A 19,716-nucleotide genomic window follows, 5' to 3' on the forward strand; every position below is an offset into this window, starting at 1 on the left:
CCATTTTCCTTCATTAATTAAAACTCATTAGTAAAACAAGAATTGGCTTTTAACAAATCCCTGCTGGATTCATTTAATCAAACCAAACTTATGCAAGTTTCTATAATCATTCAGTGCACGATTTCTGTTTATAGACAATAGACAATAGGTGCAGGAGTAGGCCATTCGGCCCTTCGAGCCAGCACCGCCGTTCAATGTGATCATGGCTGATCATTCTCAATCAGTACCCCGTTCCTGCCTTCTCCCCATACCCACTGACTCCGCTATCCTTAAGAGCTCTATCTAGCTCTCTCTTGAATGCATTCAGAGAATTGGCCTCCACTGCCCTCTGAGGCAGAGAATTCCACAGATTCACAACTCTGACTGAAAAATGTCTTCCTTATCTCCGTTCTAAATGGCCTACCCCTTATTCTTAAACTGTGGCCCCTGGTTCTGGACTCCCCCAACATTGGGAACATGTTTCCTGCCTCTAACGTGTCCAACCCCTTAATAATCTTATACGTTTCGAAAAGATCCCCTCTCATCCTTCTAAATTCCAATGTATACAAGTCTAGTCGCTCTAGTCTTTCAACATATGACAGTCCCGCCATTCCGGGAATTAACCTAGTAAACCTACGCTGCACGCCCTTAATAGCAAGAATATCCTTCCTCAAATTTGGAGACCAAAACTGCACACAGTACTCCAGGTGCCGTCTCACTAGGGCCCTGTACAACTGCAGAAGGACCTCTTTGTTCCTATACTCAACTCCTCTTGGCTTTCTTCACTGCCTGCTGTACCTGCATGCTTCCTTTCAATGACTGATACACTAGGACACCCAGATCTCGTTGTACGTCCCCTTTTCCTAACTTGACATCATTCAGATAATAATCTGCCTTCCTATTCTTACCACCAAAGTGGATAACCTCACACTTATCCACATTAAACTGCATCTGCCATGCATCCGCCCACTCACACAACCTGTCCAAGTCACCCTGCAACCTCATAGCATCTTCTTCACAGTTCACACTACCACCCAGCTTTGTATCATCTGCAAATTTGCTTATGGTACTTTTAATCCCTTCATCCAAGTCATTGATGTATATTGTAAATAGCTGCGGTCCCAGCACCGAGCCTTGCGGTACCCCACTAGTCATTGCCTGCCATTCTGAAAGGGACTCATTTATCCCCACTCTTTGCTTTCTGTCTGTCAACCAAATTTCTATCCATGTCCGTACCCTACCTCCAATACCATGGGGAGCGTTGCAAGGAGGAGGCGGGAGGCAGAATGTCTGTAATCCAGAGGAAATTCACTAGGATGTTGCCTGGGATGGAGTATTTCAGTTACGAGAAAGCACTGAGCGGGCCGATTTAGTTTTCCTGAGTGCAGAGGAGGAACTGATAGTCATAGAGTCATGCGGCGTGGAAATGGGCCCTTCGGCACAATTTGTCCACACCGACCATCATATCCCATCTGCACTAGTCCCGCCTGCCTGTGTTTACCCCCATGACCCTCTAAACCTATCCTATGCATGTACCTGTTTCAATATATATTTTTAAACGTTACGATAGTACCTGCCTCAACTACCTCCTCAGGCAGCTCGTTCTATACACCCGCCATCCTTTGTGTGAAAAAGTTACCCGTCAGGTTCCTATTAAATCCTTTCCCCTTCACCTTAAAACGACGTCCTCTGGTTCTCGATTCCCCTACTCTGGGCAAGAGACTCTGTGCGTTTACCTAATCTCTTCCTTTCGTGATTTTGTACGCCTCTATCAGATCACCCTTCATCCTCCTGCGCTCCAAGGAGTAGAGTCCTAGCCTGCTCAGCCTCTCTCTCCCCCCCCCCCCCCCCCCCCCATTCCTCCTCCTCAGGCCCTCGAGTTCTGGCAACATCCTCGTAAGCCTACTCTACACCCTTTCCAGCTTCACAACACAAAGATGTGGAACATTGAGTGAGGTGCATAGAATAGGGTCCGGGTAGGTGGCAGGAAGCTTCCAGCATCTGCAGTTCCTTGTGTCACCACTGGATGTCCCCGCGAACCACTGGTCCTCGTATCATCCCAACCTGTCCCAGACCAACGACTGATGTTTCCTGGGATTCTTCCCAGTGTAAATTCCTTGAAAGTTGCCTCGGTCATTCCTGTTGTTTGACTACCCTTTTGTACTGACTGGGCTTCTGGGATGGCGTTGAATAGCGTGAACATTCTATGTGCAGAGAATTTTTCCGCTAGTGGGAGAGTTTGGGACCAGAGGGCACAGGCTCAGAATAAAAGGATATATAAACATAGCACAAAAAGTAAGGAAATTTGTGTTTGGCAGATTATTTCTTTGTTGTAACAATGCTTCTTGGCAATAAATCTTATACCGTTGGAAAGCCTGTTTATTTCCCTTTTAAATGGTGCCACATTTGTAAGGAACATGCATTTGTGGGATGAGCAGCAGAGCTGAGTATGTGGGTTGCGCCCATGAAAAATCTGCCAAATCTTCTCTGCCAATGCCAAACAGCTTATTCTGCCATTGACTCTTGTTCGGTGTTGTTTGGTGGATTAGATGATTGAAGTCTGAAGAAACAAGACATATTGGCAATTTAACAATTTATTCATTTAATAAACAGGAGCCGCAGTAGCCTGTGGAAGAACCATACACAGCCACAACAGCCTGGCACCTCCTCCTCATGCTGGTCACCAGCCTGGTCACACACTGTTGTAGGATGGCATCCCATTCTTCAACCAGCGTTTGTCGCAAGTCAACCAACGTGGTTGTGTTGGTCACTCTGGCACGAACAGCACGCCCAAGCTGATCCCACAAGTGTTCAAAGGGGTTGAGGTCAGGACTGCTGGCAGGCCATTCCATCCTCTCCACTCCCAAATTCTGGAGGTAGTCTCTGAGAAACCCTGCTCTGTGGGGGCGAGCATTGTCATCTTGGGGGATAGAGTTCGGTCCCAGACTGTGGAGATATGGGATTGCCACTGGTTGCAGAATCTCATCTCGATATCTCTCTGCATTGAGATTGCCTCCAATGATGACAAGCCTCGTTTTTCCAGTGACGGAGATGCCGCACCACACCATCACACTGCCTCCACCAAAAGATGTTACTCTATCGGTGCAGCAATCAGCATAGCGTTCTCCGCGTCTTCTCCACACTTTGACCCTATGATCCAACTGCCGTAGGCAGAATCTGGACTCATCGCTGAACATAACGTTCCTCCACATGTTCAGGTTCCAGTGCACGTGTTGCCGACACCAGTGCAAACGGGCCTGACGGTGAAGGGCAGTCATGGCAGGCCTCCTGGCAGCACTATGAGACTGGAGATCGGCTGCGTGCAGTCTGTTCCGAATTGTCTGGGCAGAGAGCCGTCGGCCATATCGTCCTGCAAACCTTGACTGCAAATCTGTAGAAGACAGCCTACGGTTCCTAAGTGCTGACAGGGTGAGGAAACGGTCTTCTTCTGGTGTCGTCTTCTTGGGACGCCCACTTCGCGGCCTGTCTCTGACATCCCCCGTTATATGGAACTTGGCCTTCACTTTGGAGATGGTACTAGGGCTCACTCCAAATAATGCCGCAACTTGGTTTTGCGGAACACCAGCTTGAAGTTGCCCTATCGCATGGGCCCTATCCAGATCAGTCAAACGTGGCATGCCGATTCTTGGAGCAGACACCTACTGACCACTGTAGCAAGGCCCATGCTCACAGATGCTGCCAATCAGGTGCCAATCAGGCACCTGATTGTCAGCACCTGGGGGTACCAGAAGCTCAAAACAAGAGTCAATAGCAACAGCAGAATAAGCTGTTTGGCAACGGCAGAGAAGATTTGGCAAATTTTTCATGGGCGCAACCCATATACTCAGCTCTGCTGCTCATCCCACAAATGCATGTTCCTTACAAATGTGGCACCATTTAAAAGGGAAATAAACAGGCTTTCCAACGGTATAAGATTTATTGCCAAGAAGCATTGTTAAAACAAAGAAATAATCTACCAAACACAAATGTCCTTACTTTTTGTGCTATGTTTATATAGATATATAGACAGGAAATGAGGAGGAATGTATTTAGGCAGAGGGTGAATATGTGGAATGTATTGCCAGTGGCGGCTGTGGAGGCCAAGCCATTGGGTATTTTTTTTAAACAGAGATTGACAAGATTCTTGATTAGTAAGGATGTCAAAGGTTACGGGGAGGAGGCAGGAGAATGGGGTTGAGAGTGAAAGATAAATCAGCCATGATTGAATGGCGGAGTAATCCCGAAGAGCCGAATGGCCTATTTCTGCTCCAATCATTTATGAACTTATGAATATCCATCGTCAATGCACGGATAACGTTTCCAGCATTTTGGAGACAGCAGAGGCTGAGAGGTGACAGTTGCTATTGAGCCGAGTTTACTGACTTGTTAGCTCAACTAACATAACAAGAGAGACGCACAACAGGAGAGAACTGCAGGTGCTGGAATCTAGAGAAAAGCACAGAGTTGGTGGAATTCAGGAGTCAGGCAGCATCTGTAGAGGGAATGGACAAGAGTCTAAAGAGGGATCCCGGCCCAATTTAAAAAGAGGCAAGAATTTTGGACCAATAATTGGGTGACAGCAACATACTGTGACTTTTAAAAGAGGAAATAGCTCGCTCTTCCGATGCACCGAAGGCCTCATGTACTGGGACCGCATTTTCGTTCCAAGGTCCTTCATGGAAACTCTGCAAAGTAAAGTTGGCACTGAGCTCAGTGAGGGGGTGTTCGACAGCTGAGCGAGAGGCTGGTCTTGCAGGAACGCAGCCGGGCGGAGAGATGGGGATGGGGGCCTCAAAGCCGAGGCCAAACGGGCGGAGAGATGGGGATGGGGGCCTCAAAGCCGAGGCCAAACAAAGATCCGGCTAAGTGGCTGCGCCAATAGCGAACGACAACTGACCCTCCCGGAGGAACATGGACGGATTTCCTCGGCGATGTCCGGGAGGAACATTTGCTCGCTTCAGTCAATAGCACTTAATGTAGGAATTCAGTGAAAGCCCACCCCACAGCCCTGAAACACCTCCCACTTTATAAACAAATACCTGTGTCTGCGGGTTGTCCCTTTTGTATTTTATCTCTAGTTTTCTCGCAGTCTACATCTCTCAATCCTTTCTTAATTCATTTCCCTGCCTCCATTTGTCTACATTCCCTCCGCTCCTTCCACAATCCTTTCCTCTTTCCTTCTTTAGTTTCGCCTCTCTCTCTCTCTCTTCTGCTCCTTCCACAATCCTTTCCTCTTTCCTTCTTTAGTTTCGTCTCTCTCTCTCCTCTCTCTCTCTCTCTCTCTCTCTCTCTCTCTCTCTCTCCCTCTCCCTCTTTCTCTCCCTCTCCCTCTCCCTCTCTCTCTCTCTCTCTCCCTCTCTCTCCCTCTCTCTCCCTGCTCCTGAACCTACTTTCTATGTTTCTATGTTATCCGCCTTAACATACCTGATCTCCCAGTTGCTCAACACTTGGACTCCTCCTCCCATTCCCAATCTGACCTTTCTGTCCTTTCTCACTCCTCCATTATCAGAGTGAGGCCCAGAGCAAATTTTAGGAACAGCACCTCATATTTCGCTTGGGTAGCTCACACCCCAGTGGTAAGAACATTGACTTCTCTAACTTCAAATAGCCCTTGCTTTCCCTCTCTCTCCATTCCCTCCCCCTTCCCAGTTCTCCCACCAGTCTTACTGTCACCGACTACATTCTATCTCTGTCCCGCCCATTCCCTTGACATCAGTCTGATGAAGGGTCTCGATCCATAATGTCACCCATTCCTTCTCTCCGGAGATGCTGCTTGTTCCGCTGAGTTACTAAAGCATTCTGTGACTATCGTTCAGCCTGTTTCCATGCTGGATGACTCTACTACCTTCTAGTGCCCTCTGCTGAGCTGGGTGGGTGCCAATCCAATTGGCCCTTGTGTTCAGGACGGCTGCTGACTAAAGCCCAATTGGCTAGGGATGGAGAGGGAGTGATGGAGACCAGCCCATAGTTACGGTTGCCCGTTCGGGTGAGTGGGGTGTAAGGGTTGGGGTAGTGCAGAGATTTTGGGAGTGATTGGGTAGGTAACTGGGGTTGAAGGTGATCAGAGCCTTGGACAGGGCTGGGGGTTCCAAGTCTCATATTGGGGACCAATGGGAAGGAGGCTGCCTCTGGTGCTGGAGGTAAGTGAGTAAGAAGATAAGTTGTTGGGCAAAATACAAAGTGCTGGAGGAACTCAGTGGGTCAGATAATAACTATGCAGGGAATTGGATAGTCAACACCTCCGATCAGGCCCACTCCTTCAGTCTGATGCTGTTTGACTAGCTGAGTTCCTCCAACAGTTTGTATTTTGCTCCAGCATCTGGAGTCTCTCGCGTTTTCATTTTCTGCCTGCGAGATCTTGCTGTTTAATGATTAATTGGCATTGTTGGTTTTCTAGGAAAGGTCCAAAGGCAATGCTACGCCCTTCACGAATCAGAGTTCCTTCATTCTACCAGTTAATTTTTGCTTTGGGAGCCTCCTGTACTAAAAGGATGAAATCAAGGGGTACAGCCTTTAGCAGCAGTAAACACAGACCAGTTTCCTTCACTTTGCTCTGGTCTGAGAAAATAATCCAGTTCCTGGTGAATAATTAATATCTCTGGCTTGGTGTTACTGAACTCAAACCATCCTGTCTATCTCTGCATTAATTAATGTTAATGATGCTATTTTCAATTCATTAGTAACTCATTTCTGGAAATAAAAATGGCCACAAACTGAAGGCATTCTGTGGAAAAATAGCAATGGGCAGAAAGTATGGAACATAGTGCAGTACAACACAGGAACAGGCCCTGTTCCTGTGTTGCACTGCTCTATGTTCCATATAGAGCTCCACAATGTCTGTGTGAACGACTCAAATGTAAACTTTTCTCCTCTGCCTGCACGTGATCCATATCCCTCCATTCGCTGCATATGCATGTGCCTATACAAAAGTCTCTCATATCGTAACTGCCTCCACTGCCACCCCTGGTAGCATGTTCCAGGCCCTCACCACTGTCAGTGTAAAACTTTGCCCTGTACATATCCTTTAAACGTTGCTCCTCTCACCACAAAGCTATGCCTTTCAGTCTTTGATATTTCCATCCTGGGGTAAAGGTTCTGACAGTTTACCCTATCTATGCCTCTCATAATTGTATAGATCTCTATTAAAAAATATTTAGAATATAATCTGTTGTGATTTTTCAATCAACAGGGTAAATCATGAACTGTGTCGTACTGCTAAGTATTTGGAAGCCATATGTCAGTTTAATATCCGGTGTAAAGTGAGAATGGTGATACCTGGGCAAAACTCTTAACAGTGTTTCTGCAGGATGCCATAAAACCTCACTCATCCAAGGAAGAAAATGCTGACAGTGGTGACCACTTCTTGCCAGAGAAGAGGTTTCAGGAATGTGAAAGGGAGAAATAGGTTTAGCGATGAAATTACTTATTCAGACCCAGTGGATAAAGCATGGATATCAATGGGGCAACAAGGTCACAGCTGGCAACAGCTAGAGTGAACATAGAACATACTATAGAGCAGTACAGCATAGGAACAGGCCCTTTAGCTCACAATGTCCATGTGAAACATGATGCCAAGTTATACCCTTCTCCTCTCCCTGTACGTGAGTCATAGCCCTCCATTCCCTGCATACCCAAAAGCCTCTTAAATGCTACTATCGTAGCTGCTTCCACCACCATCCCTGGCAATGCATTCCAGGCACCCACTGTTCTTAGTGCAGAAAAAAACTTGCCCCATGCATCTCCTTTAAACGTTGCCCATCTCACCTTAAAGCCATGCTCTCTGCTCTTCTCTAGTTCCTGCAAAGCTGTTGGTAAGTTTCTCTCCCCCATGTTCCCTATGTTGACAGCAAGAGCTGTTAATTGTGTGATCCTGGGAGGAAGGAACCGTTGCAGCCTGAGCCGCTGCAGTTCCTGAGCGTTTCCTGAGCCTCTGCAGTCAGCCAGGCTGTTCCATGTAGTTATTTAAAACTGGACCAAGAAGCTTGTTTGCCACTGCTAGAGCAATTGGGAGCTGAGCACCTGGATCGACATGAATCACATGAAAAGACCCATACTCAGGAGTTAAAAATCAGGACAATAAACCTGAAGTAAATGGTGGAAGGATAGAGGGAAGGTTTTTCTCATCCAGAGGGTGATGCGGCACTTGAACTCTTCACCTGAAAGGGTGGTGGAGGCATCATATTTAAACAACAGTTGAATGTACACTTGAAGACATGCCATGGCTATAGACCCAGAGCTCAAGGGCAGGACTGTGCTACAGAACTGTTTTTTGACTGACACATACACATATCACAATAACAACATTTTAAAGACATTTGGGCAGTTGCATGGCTGGGAAAGGTTTTGAGAGATATGGGCCAAATGTGAGCAAATGGGACTAGCTGAGATGGGGCATTTTGCTTGGCATGAACGAGTTGGGCTGAAGGAACTGCTTTCATGCTCTAAGACTCTCTGAATGGTCTCCACCTGCATCTAATGTTTTTTTGCTTTCTGTCATCCTTTTCTCTAACATTTTCCCTGCTCTAAAGGGCGATCTGGGTGTCAACTGCAACACTTCTGCATCATGGATATGGCTTTTCCATTCCTAGATTTTTCTGGAGCTTATTCCTGAGCCATTATACTAGGCTTTGAGGTCACAGTCTTGAAGCCGCCCCAACTCACAACAACAAACAGTGCAGCAGGAAGCCGCGTCGGGGAACACTGATGTTATAAACACACCAGATCATCGTTCAATTCCCCTGTAGTCTGGCTTTGTTATAGACTATTACGGCACAGGAATGGGCCCTTCGGCCAACAATGTTTGTGCCAAACATGATGCAATTTAAACTGATCTCATCTGCCTGTACACGAACATATCCCTTCATTCCCTGCACTTCCATGTGCCTATCCAAAAGTCTCTTAAATGCCACCATCGTATTTGCTTCCACTACCATACCAGGAAATGTGTTCTCGGTCCCCACCACTTTCTATATAAAAAATTTGCCCGGCACATCTCCATTAAACGTTCCCCCTCTCACCTTATAGCTATGCCCTCAAGTGTTGAGCATTTCCATCCTGGGATAAAGGTTCTGATTGTCTTCTCTATCTATACCTCTCATAATTTTATATACTTTTATCGTCTCCCCTCAATCTACGATGTCCTAGTCATCCATATTTATCTAACCTCTCCCTCTTGCTGAAACCCTCTAATCCGGGCATAATTCTGGTAAACCTCCTCTGTACCCTCTCCAAAGCCTCTACGTCTTTCCTGTAATGGGGTGACTGGATCAGCATACCATACTCCAAATACTTTGGTGGAGTAACATTAACTTTCCCCCAGTTAACCTTGTGATTGCTACTTCTCTTGTCTCCCTCGTGCAGGGCCAGCATTTGGCTTGCCCCAGTCAGGCTACTCTGGGTTAATTGTACTGACTCCTCATGTGGTTTGAGGCTGACACTGACGTAGGAACATTCCCACTTCCATCACTCACATCAAATTCAAAAGGTGTTGATTATCTGACACCTGAGGTGTAAACAAATATTTAAGAATTCAAATTGTTATCTTCAACACATTTTGCTATTGCTGTTCGCTGTTCAGTTCACACAAAGAGCCTTGGCGGAGACTGCCCACAGGAGCCATTTATGTCCATGTCACTGAGAATGAATCCAGGTCATGCAGACTGCAACATCTCTACTTTTAATTGTGACAGATGATCAATTAGAAAAGATTTAAGACTATGCACGAAAATCCTGTTGTTGTATTTATGCCACAATATGTTTCAGAAATTGGGGAATAGATAGGGTAAATGCACAAAGTCTTTTAGGGGTATCAAGAAGAAGAGAACATAGGTTTAAGGTGAGAGGGGAAAGATTTAGAAGGAATCTGAGGGGCAACGGTTTCATACAAAGGGCAATGGACCGAGCTGCCCGATGGGAAAGTTGAGGCAAGTATATACATTTATACCTCAGTTGGACAGGTGCAAGGATATGTAGGTTAATTGGCTGGGTAAATGTAAAAATTGTCCCTAGTGTTAATGTATGGGGATCGCTGGGCGGCACGGACTTGGTGGGCCGAAAAGGCCTGTTTCTGGCTGTATATATATGATATGATATGATATGATAGGAAAGATTTAGAGGGATATGGGCCAAATGCAAGCAGATGGGACTAATGTAGATGGGATATTTTGTTTATGTGCTGGTCAGTCAAATCACACTGTACACGAGTACAATCAAACCATAAACCTACAATAGGTAGCGCAAAGAGGAAAAAAAGAGTCCAGAATATAGACTCAGTGGAGCAGACAGCATCTGTGCAGGGAAATGAGCAGATGCATTGGTTCAGTCCATCCACAGATGCTGCCTGACCCAATGGGTACCTCGAGCACTTTGGGTTTTTTTTGCTCAGGATTCCTGAATCTGCCCATGTGTCTTAATTGAGCCCCAGCACTGGTCACTGGGGCACGCACTCAGTCCTTCTTACTTTATTCTGATGCTTTGTTTCCTGTCTGTGCACCAATTCTCAGCCGAAGTTGATGTATTGTCTCCAGTCACCTGAGCTGTACTTTTGCACACTATCCTCTTCCAATGGACCTTGTCAAAAGCTTTATGAAGGTCCAAATACACTACTTCCATTGGTTCACTCTTATCTATTCTGCTGGTTACATCCTCTAAAAAATTCCAAGGCACTTGTTAAGTATGATTTTTCTTTCATAAAAACATGCTGATATTGGCTTTTCAAGTGTTCTATTTCAAATATTTTTCCCGTTCTCTTGCAAATGTTCCACTTGCCACCCTGCAAACTGTGGGACCTGCTCCAGAGTCTCTCCCTGCTGTACTCTGGGATGTTTATTACCAGCATTTGTCAGCTTTTAGCCCCACTAATTCCTCAGTACCATTTCTTTACTGACACGGATTTCCTTCAGATCCTTCCTCTCCCTGCAGCCTTGGTTCCCCAACATTTCTGGAACTTTACTTACATCCTGCTTTCTGAAAGCAGAAATGTGTTTATTTGTTCCGGCATGTCAGTTCCAATGATATTTTCTCCCATTTTTTTACTGTAGCTGACCTACATTTGTTTCTACTAACCTTCTTTACTTTGTCTCAAGATTTTTACAGTCAGTTATCGTTTCAGTTTAGTCTCATACTCCATCTTTGCCCTTTAATCGATTTTTGACCCCCTTTGATGAATTCTAAACAGCTGCTGCTCCCAATCCTGTGGCCTGCTGCTTTGTCTGGAAATGTTCTGACAACTTCTTCTCTTTGAATTGAATACTACTGTCGGTTTCCTTTGTAAGCCATGATTGACCCCTCTAACCTGATTCATTTTAGTCAGAAATGCATAATTGCCATAGTTCACATATACATTCTTTAAATGTTTCCCATTCCCTATCCCCCAATGTTCCCCAAACTATCGCAGCCAATCCAAGCTTTGCAGCATCCTTGGTTCAGATTCAAGACCCTAGTTTCTCATCCTGGTACCTCACTCTACATCCCAAGGAAGAATTTTATCATGTTATGATCACTCTTTCCCAAAGGATTCTGCACAAAATTGTTACTTATTCCTTTCTCAATGCTCAATGCTCAGCCTGGATTAGCCTGTTCTCTCGTCAGTTTTTCAATACAACTATCAACATACATGTGTATACACTCCAATTTACTCCATCTGCTGCATCACTTACTACCACAATCTATGGTCTATAGACACCTCCCAACATCATAAACTCCTTGGTGTTTCTTACCTCCACCACTTTATCTTGCAGTGCCTTATTCACATTATTCCCTTTATCATGTATCTGAGAACACTGTGGATGGCTCCAATGTAATCATGTCGTTTCTTTTCGCTGTCTGGTTAATACGCAACAAAAGCTTTTCACTGTACCTCGGTACAAATGTCAATAAACTAAACTAAACAGATTACTTATTGTGCTTCATTGAACAAATGTCCTTCCTCAACATCACATTGATTTCCTCGTTTACTAACAACACAACTTTTTGTCTGTCCTTTCTACATATTAAGTTCCCGCTGGTTGTTTCACCCCATCCATGGTACAATGTCTTCATAACAGTAGCAATATTATAACCATGTATAATTATTTGTACTATTAGTTTATCTACCTTGTTATGAACACTCTGTGTACTAATGGATAAACCTTTAGGACTTGCCTTTGTAACATTGTTAGCCTTCTTCATCTTTTATTGCACTGTTGTCCCTTTGCTTCTCATGATTATATTATCTCCTTTCTACTTTCAATCGTTCCTTTACACTTTTTCCTCTCTTCATGTCCCCCTCTCACTCCCCTGCTTAAGTTATTTTCACCCGCACCATTTTAGTTCAAACCCTCCTGCACAACACAAGCCAACATCACTCTGAGGATTTTGGTCTCGTTCTGGCCTTACTGCAACCATCTACTTTGTACTAGTCCCACCTTCCCCAGAAACCAATCCCACGTCTCAGGGATCTGAATTACTATCCCCACCCCCAAAAAAACACATTTATCGGAGCAAATACAAAGTGCTGGAGGAACTCAGCACTTCAGGAGTCAAGAGTGTTTAATTGTCATGTGCACTGACAATGGAACATTGGCATTCTTACTTCAGCGGTGTAACAGGCCCATACAAACAATACACATTGATAATATGTAATAAACAAAATCAACAAATTAATAACAACAATACTAATGCAAAAATTAACCCAAAAGCCCAAAATCCTTAGTGCAATGAAAGTCCATAGAAGTTCATCGTTGAGGTTAGTATTATGTAGTGTTCAGGACCCTGATGGTTGTTCGGAAGAAGCTATTCTTGAACCTGGTGGTCTGTACCTTCTTCCTGATGGTAGGAGTGAGATGAGAGTGTAGTCAAGGTGGTGTGGGTTTGTTGATGTGGCCTTTTTGATGTGCCCCCCCCCCCCCCCCCCCCCCCCATTTAAATCCTTTCGAGAGTGGAGAGGTCAGTATTTGTAATGGACCAGGCAGTATCTACCACTCCCTGCAATCTCCTTAATTCCTAGGCATTTGAGTGCCAAGTCAGGCCACAATGGTTCAATGGTACTTTATTGCCACATGTAACTAAATACAGTGAAATTCCTTTTATGCATAGAGATCAGTAAAAATCTTACAATACGTAGGTACAATCATATTTAAGTACAAGGGTACTTAGGTATGATTGCAAGATGCAACCAGTCAGCATGCTTTTTACCATACACCTGCAGAGGTCCAAGAGGGTATTCCATAACAGATGCCAGCCGCCCTTCTCTAATAGATACATTGCCCTGGATTTTGATGGTTCTTAATGGAAAGGGAGAAACAACACTGATGGTGGCACCAAGGGTAGCTCTGTAACACAGGTCAGGCAGCGTCTGCTGAGGGAATGGACAGATGATGTTTTGGGTCAGGATCTATATTCAGACACATTGATCTGATGTCTTTCTCTATTCCACTCTTACTTTTGGTATTGCTATTATTTTTTATCAGGTGTAGTGTGGTACTTGGAGTGAAGATAAGATTACTAACTTTTTGAGATCTTATTTATTAATTTACCTCCAAACTCCTTACATTCAACTTAAAGACCTCATCCTGTTTCTGAATGCTGCCATTGGTCGCAACACACACCACAGCAACTATCTGCTCCCAGAATATCCCCACGGCCGCACTGCAACATCCTTGATCCAGCAGCAGAGGAGTGATACACCATCCTGGAGTCTCAGTCCTGGCTACAGAACAGTCGGTCCCCCAAATAACAGAAGCCCCTTTTGCGGACGCTGCTCCACACCTTCTCCTGGTCTCTGGTGCCAGACCAACCTGTGGAGCTACGGTCAATGCAGTTGCTGCCTTCACCTAAAGAACCATTTCTCCAGCAACAGGCAGAGAAATGTATCTGATGGATAAGGGGTGGTCACTGGCTTCCTCATCTACCTGCCTCCCTTCATTCTACATGGTCTCTATCAATTCCCCTCCTATCTGTTCAGTCTTTACCTGAGGTGTGACGCATTGATTATCCAGGTATACCTCAGCATGGTGGATGCTCCACAGTAAATCTACCTGCAGACTGGCTCCCAAATGTGTGCAGCCAACAGTTAGATATGTATCGTCGCTCCAAGGCATGGTCACTTAGGATTGAACACCGCACACAAGGAGCATTGCACAGGAAACTCATTGGCTCTGTGCCTCTATCCCCCACCATTGACTCCCTTTACACCCCGGTGCCTCTGCAAAGCAGCCAACATAATCAAAGACCTTTCCCACCCTGGTCATTCCTTCTCTCCACTCCTGTCAGATAGAAGATAGGGAAGCTTAAAAGCATGCACCACCAGACTCAGGAACAGCTTCTTCCCCTCCGTTATCAGGCTTCTCAATGACCTTTCCTTGAGCCAGGGTACTGTCCATTCACCTCTACCCCATTGTAGACATTGGACTTGTGTCTCTGGAACTGACACGCTACGATGCTGAGAACTATATTATGTCCTCTGTATCTTCCCCATTTGCTCTACCTACTGCACTTCAGATTGGCTTGATTATATTTATGTATAGCATTATCTGATTTGATGCGAAACAAACGTGTCGAAGGCGATAGACAAATAACAATTGCTGTTAAACCATCGACGGCAGCGAAGATCAGGTTTAATTATGATCGCCCCGGGACCGGTTTCCTGTTTCTTTATACTGATTCTCCTGATTCCCAATTTCCTGAACTTTGTTCTCGCAGTAACATACTTTGTGTGTGTGTGGGGGGGGGGGAGGGGAGGGGGGGGAGGGGAGGGGGGGGAGGGGAGGGGGGAGGGGAGGGGGAGGGGAGGGGGGGAGGGGAGGGGAGGGGGGGGAGGGGAGGGGGGAGGGGGAGGGGAGGGGGGGGGTCATTGGGGATAGTCCTTGGTGAATTGGGGACCTCGTGAAGATATCGGTTGACCTGAGCACCAACCGACAGATGTCAGTGTACGTTAACGTCAAGTTCAGAAATTATTGGCAGAAATGTAGCAATGTTAACTCTGGGGCCTCGCTCAATGGAACTTTACACTTGTTAAGGGACTTTACACGATGTAAACCGGCATCTGCACTTCCTTGTTTCTACATTACAGCATAACCCATGTTTCTTTTCTCCCTAAAATAAAGCAAATAATTATTTCAGAAAAAACTGTCGATTTCAAGCCTGGAAGTCGGTTTGTCGTTTATTTTAAAATAATTCAATGTAACTTTTCACTGTGGAGGAGAAATGAACCACTCCGACCCGGGAATATCAGATCTCCCCTGCTTTTGTTTGAGTAGCCTTTCTTTTATATATTAAAATAAAACACCAATGGTGGGAGGAGGGGAGGGGGGGGGGGGGTGAACTCAGCTATTAAAATTATTAATGGATCAACACCGGAAATCTATAACCCTTTGTTAAACTGCATCGCTATTTTTTGTTATGCGGGTCCATTTGGGTTTTCAGAGAGCGGCATTTAAATCGCTTTTTACTGGGATATTTAGAAGAAAGTCACTGATTTTAAAAAAACACAGAAGTCAATTTTCCCCCTGTAAAATAGTAGGATTGGAACAGAAATAAAGTGGAGAAAGAGCGGGTGTTGTAGTTACGCGAGATTCATTGCCCTCCGCTCCGAGTTTGCTACTAACACGCGGCCCACGACTCCCGCCCATGGACCCTCGGGTCATTATTCAATCCGCCTTCTTCCTAGTATATTTTCTCAAAAATCCTTCTCCAAAAAATTAATTTTACGAATTATAAAATGTCGTAAGATTTAAATGTAGTTAGACAAAACTTTTTTTTTGTATTATTAATCCTCGCGTTCTAGAAATCTCAATGAAATAAAATTTAAAATCAACTTCATCGCTGAATATGCATTTATATAGAATTAAAAAATTCAAAGATAGCGAAAAACTGTGTTATTCGTAACACAAAAACTAAACGTTTACATGCAAATGTTGAACGCATACTTTCATAGTTTAATCTGCTGCATCTGTGGTAAAGCACCTTATAAAACACGATTTAAAACTGCCACGTCTTTTACTCGTTAACGCGGGATTGCTGCGGCTCTCTGAACTTCGCATATTTTAATTTCTAAACACTCCAATAACCCTGAATTGATGCGATGCAGCGAGGTTGCGCTGCCGTTAGCTTGGCCGCCTCTGTGCACCAATTACACTAAATCCTTCATCCCTCGCCAACCCTCTTACAATTAGTTTCCTGTCTCCAAAATGCGACAGGGGTCAACTGTCCGCACTCGGACGCTCTCTGGAAGCGATTCCTGCGGATTGTCGGAGGTACATTCTCGTTATTTGGAAACGCTGGACCCTCTGCTCAGCGCTCCTGTGTCTAACTCTGCTCGCTGCTCTCAATTCAGCCTTCTCCTGGGGTAATACAAAGCGCTGAATTAATTTCCATTTCCAAAGATCAGAACTTGTCCCTACACGGCGTCCACCCGACGGAATTCGGAGCCACCTATTTTTGTTCCATTTCTATCTGCAGTTAGGCCGAAGTTTATAATAAGATTTAAAAATTCTATTAAACTCGAACCTCGTACAATTTTTTCAACAAAACGAATGTCCATATTTTAACACCAAAATCTTTTGTGACGAAAACAAAACAAAAAATAATCACAGTGTGACATTTCGTTCGCGTCTGAGCTAAAGTTGGGTCGCCGTGATTCGGTGATGGGGTTCCAAAGAGGAGCGAATTCTGAAGCATGTTAATATGAACTCTTATTCGTTGTAGAATTTACACGTTTATTTTTAAAAGCGTGATGTTTTTAACAATTACTTGAAAAAATATCTAAAAATAATTTAGCAATAGAATAAAATTGAGCAGGATTGCAACTCGACACAGAATTTTCGAATGCCTTGTATTTGGTGAATTTCTCGCACTTTGTGTCTATTATTTTCATAAATTCACCAAATACAAGGGTCAGGCAACGTCTCAGGAGAAAAAAATGATGAGTGCCGTTTTGGGTCTGGACCCTTCTTCAGTCTTATGAAAAGAAACCCCTGTCTTTTTTTAAAAAAATGAAATAATAGTGGATTTTATCAATAATGGAATGAGAATGAAAATAATAAAATTCGCATAAAAATCATGAGTTGAGAACAGCGGTAACGCGGGTGTTCAGAGAGTTTCGGCCTAGATTAACTTTGTTTCCGATGATATGGCAAGCCGCCCTATTCTAGATTAGTTAGTTTGTAAATTGTGACGTTATTCTTAAAACAATTTTCTTCGGTAAAATTTCAAATGTTATTCGTGCAATTAGAAAGTCGAGAGACAAGGAGCTGCAGATGTTGGTTTTCAAAAAAAAGGCACAAAATGCTGGAGATGTTTTGGGACGGGGCCCTTCTTCAGATTCATTGTGGTGGTGGGTAAGGGGGAGACAAAAGGTGTGAGATAAGGATTGAATAAGTGAGAAATATTAAACCAGAGGAAGGAATATAAGGGGGTGGGGGGCAGAGGAGGGGGTAAAAAACGGTGCGCGGAAAGGAACTGCAGATGTTGGTTTAGACCGAAGATTGTCACCAAGTAACTAAGTGGGACAGGCAGCATCTCTGGAGAAAAGGGATGGGTGACGTTTCGTGTAGGAACCCCTCTTCAGACTGCCAAAAAAAGAGTACATTTTTAAAAATTGGTTGTTTGTCGTCTAGTAGCCTAAAATTGGAGAATTAAATGTTCATACCGTTGGGTTTTTATGTAGAAATTATGTGGGAGCCTCAGAACCAGACATGATCAGAACTTCACCCTGAGCTTCTGAAGGACCTGCCTCCTGCCCCGCGCCTTCCACCTCCCCGCGCCACTCTCAAGCGGAACACCTACACCCGTTACATAGACTCTCCAACTTTTCTGTGCCCGCTAATTAATATTTTAACCATTGAAGCATTTCAGGTGACGTTTATTGGAGTATTTGCAAATATATAAATATGCTACTGTAAAGATATAGATGTGCTACTGTAAATATATAAATGTGCACTGTTGTTTAAGGGGACACATCGTACATTTCTAAAGCACAAACAAATACACACATTGCGCTCCTCAATGTGACTAGTTACTGGGAGTGCCTGCTCCCGGCGCCGTCTCCCCGCAGGTGAGATCACAAGGTGACTTCACCTGGCGAGGACTGGCGCAGGGACGCTTGGCTTTCAAGTTGCAGGGATGTCGAAGTGTTAAGTAGCGTCTAATGACCGCGGCTCCCACCCCTGGGACTGAGCAAGGGCTGTGCACCGCCAGTCCTCCCCCTCGAGGACTCTCGTACCAATTGATTTGACCTCCTGCTTTGCAACCATTTAACACCAGGGCGGTGAACAAGAAATGGGGCCAAGTTGGGGGGAGGGGCTGAGAGCGCGCTGCACTTCCGGACGGCCCAGTGGAATGGGAGTGGACATTGGGACTAACTGGAGGCAGACTGGACACTGGGACTAACTGAAGGTGCGGGGCGTGTAAGCAGCAGCTCACCTGGACACTGAGATTCACAAAGACACAACGTGCTGTAGTACCTCAGCGGGTTAGGCAACATCTCTTTAGAACATGGATAGCCGACGTTTCGGGTCGGGATCCTTCTGCGGACTAGGATTAACTGAAGGCACGGGACACGTGGGCAGAGGCCCATCTGAAAAAACATTCCTCTGGCACCTATATTTCAAAACGCAGTCACAGAAAAATAATTTAAAAAAAGCTAAGTTCAGAGAGCGTACAAAACGACTCTGTGTTTCTGGAACCCGAGACTGAGACATACAGACAGCATTCAATCATCTCTTTTATTTAAATCAAACCAATACACATATATTGTGGTTTAAACCGAAGATGGATTCAAAAAGCCGGAGTAACTCCGCGGGACAGGCAGCCTCTCTGGAGAGAAGGAATGGGTGACGTTTCGGGTCGAGTCTAAAGAAGGGTCTCGACCCGAAACGTCACCCATTCTTTCTCTGCAGAGATGCTGCCTGTGTCGCTGAGTTACTCCAGCATTTTGTGCCCATCTTCAATAAATACGTTTTAGTCTGTTCCACAGGTTTAATATCATTGTAGCGCTCAGCAGGTTCAGAGGTAAAATAGTCCCACATCCTAGCACTAAACTCTATCACTTCTCTCGACGGGACATTTCCATTTTATTTTAGAAACCATTGAGAGGAATTGGGAGAAAAATTACGGCGGTCACATACAATCGGATATCTTCGAATTTAATCTTGTATATTTCCGTTCAGAAATATATTCTAACGCACCAAGCCATCATTAGAGAAGTTTGAAAAGTATAGAAATATATTTTAAGAAATATATATTTTAATATATGTGATCGGGTTTAAAGTCTGGATCAGGGCCTGTTTAAAGACGAGCTCTGTACATACATGCCCATCAGTGCTTAACGTTGCCGCATTAGCTCTTTCCTGCATTCAGACCGTAATTTTGAGACCAATGGAACTGGGCTGACAAAAAATAGGGGCACGTATCAGGGATAAATTCCCTGCACATGTAACCATAACCAAGGCCTACCTTAGAGAAGCACAAGTGTCCCTTTGTACCCGATGTCGCGCTCTATTGAAAAGTGACCGCTCTGAATGCCAAATTCGCCGGTATTTTTGATGTTGTGTCACGGTGATATACATTCGGTGGCGCCGACAAGAATTTATTATATGTGTAAAATATTTCCCATCCCATTCTCTATCCCAACGTAATTGTGTTTTTTTTGGAAGAAGATAAACACAAGTATTCTGTTGTGTTAATCTTCAGTGTTAAGTGTAAGTTAAGTGCCTTGCTGAAAGACACCGATATATCCGTGGTTTACAACCACTAAAATAT

The sequence above is a fragment of the Rhinoraja longicauda genome, chromosome 28 (genome assembly GCF_053455715.1).
Source record: "Rhinoraja longicauda isolate Sanriku21f chromosome 28, sRhiLon1.1, whole genome shotgun sequence".
In the NCBI taxonomy this organism is placed as follows: Eukaryota; Metazoa; Chordata; class Chondrichthyes; order Rajiformes; family Arhynchobatidae; genus Rhinoraja; species Rhinoraja longicauda.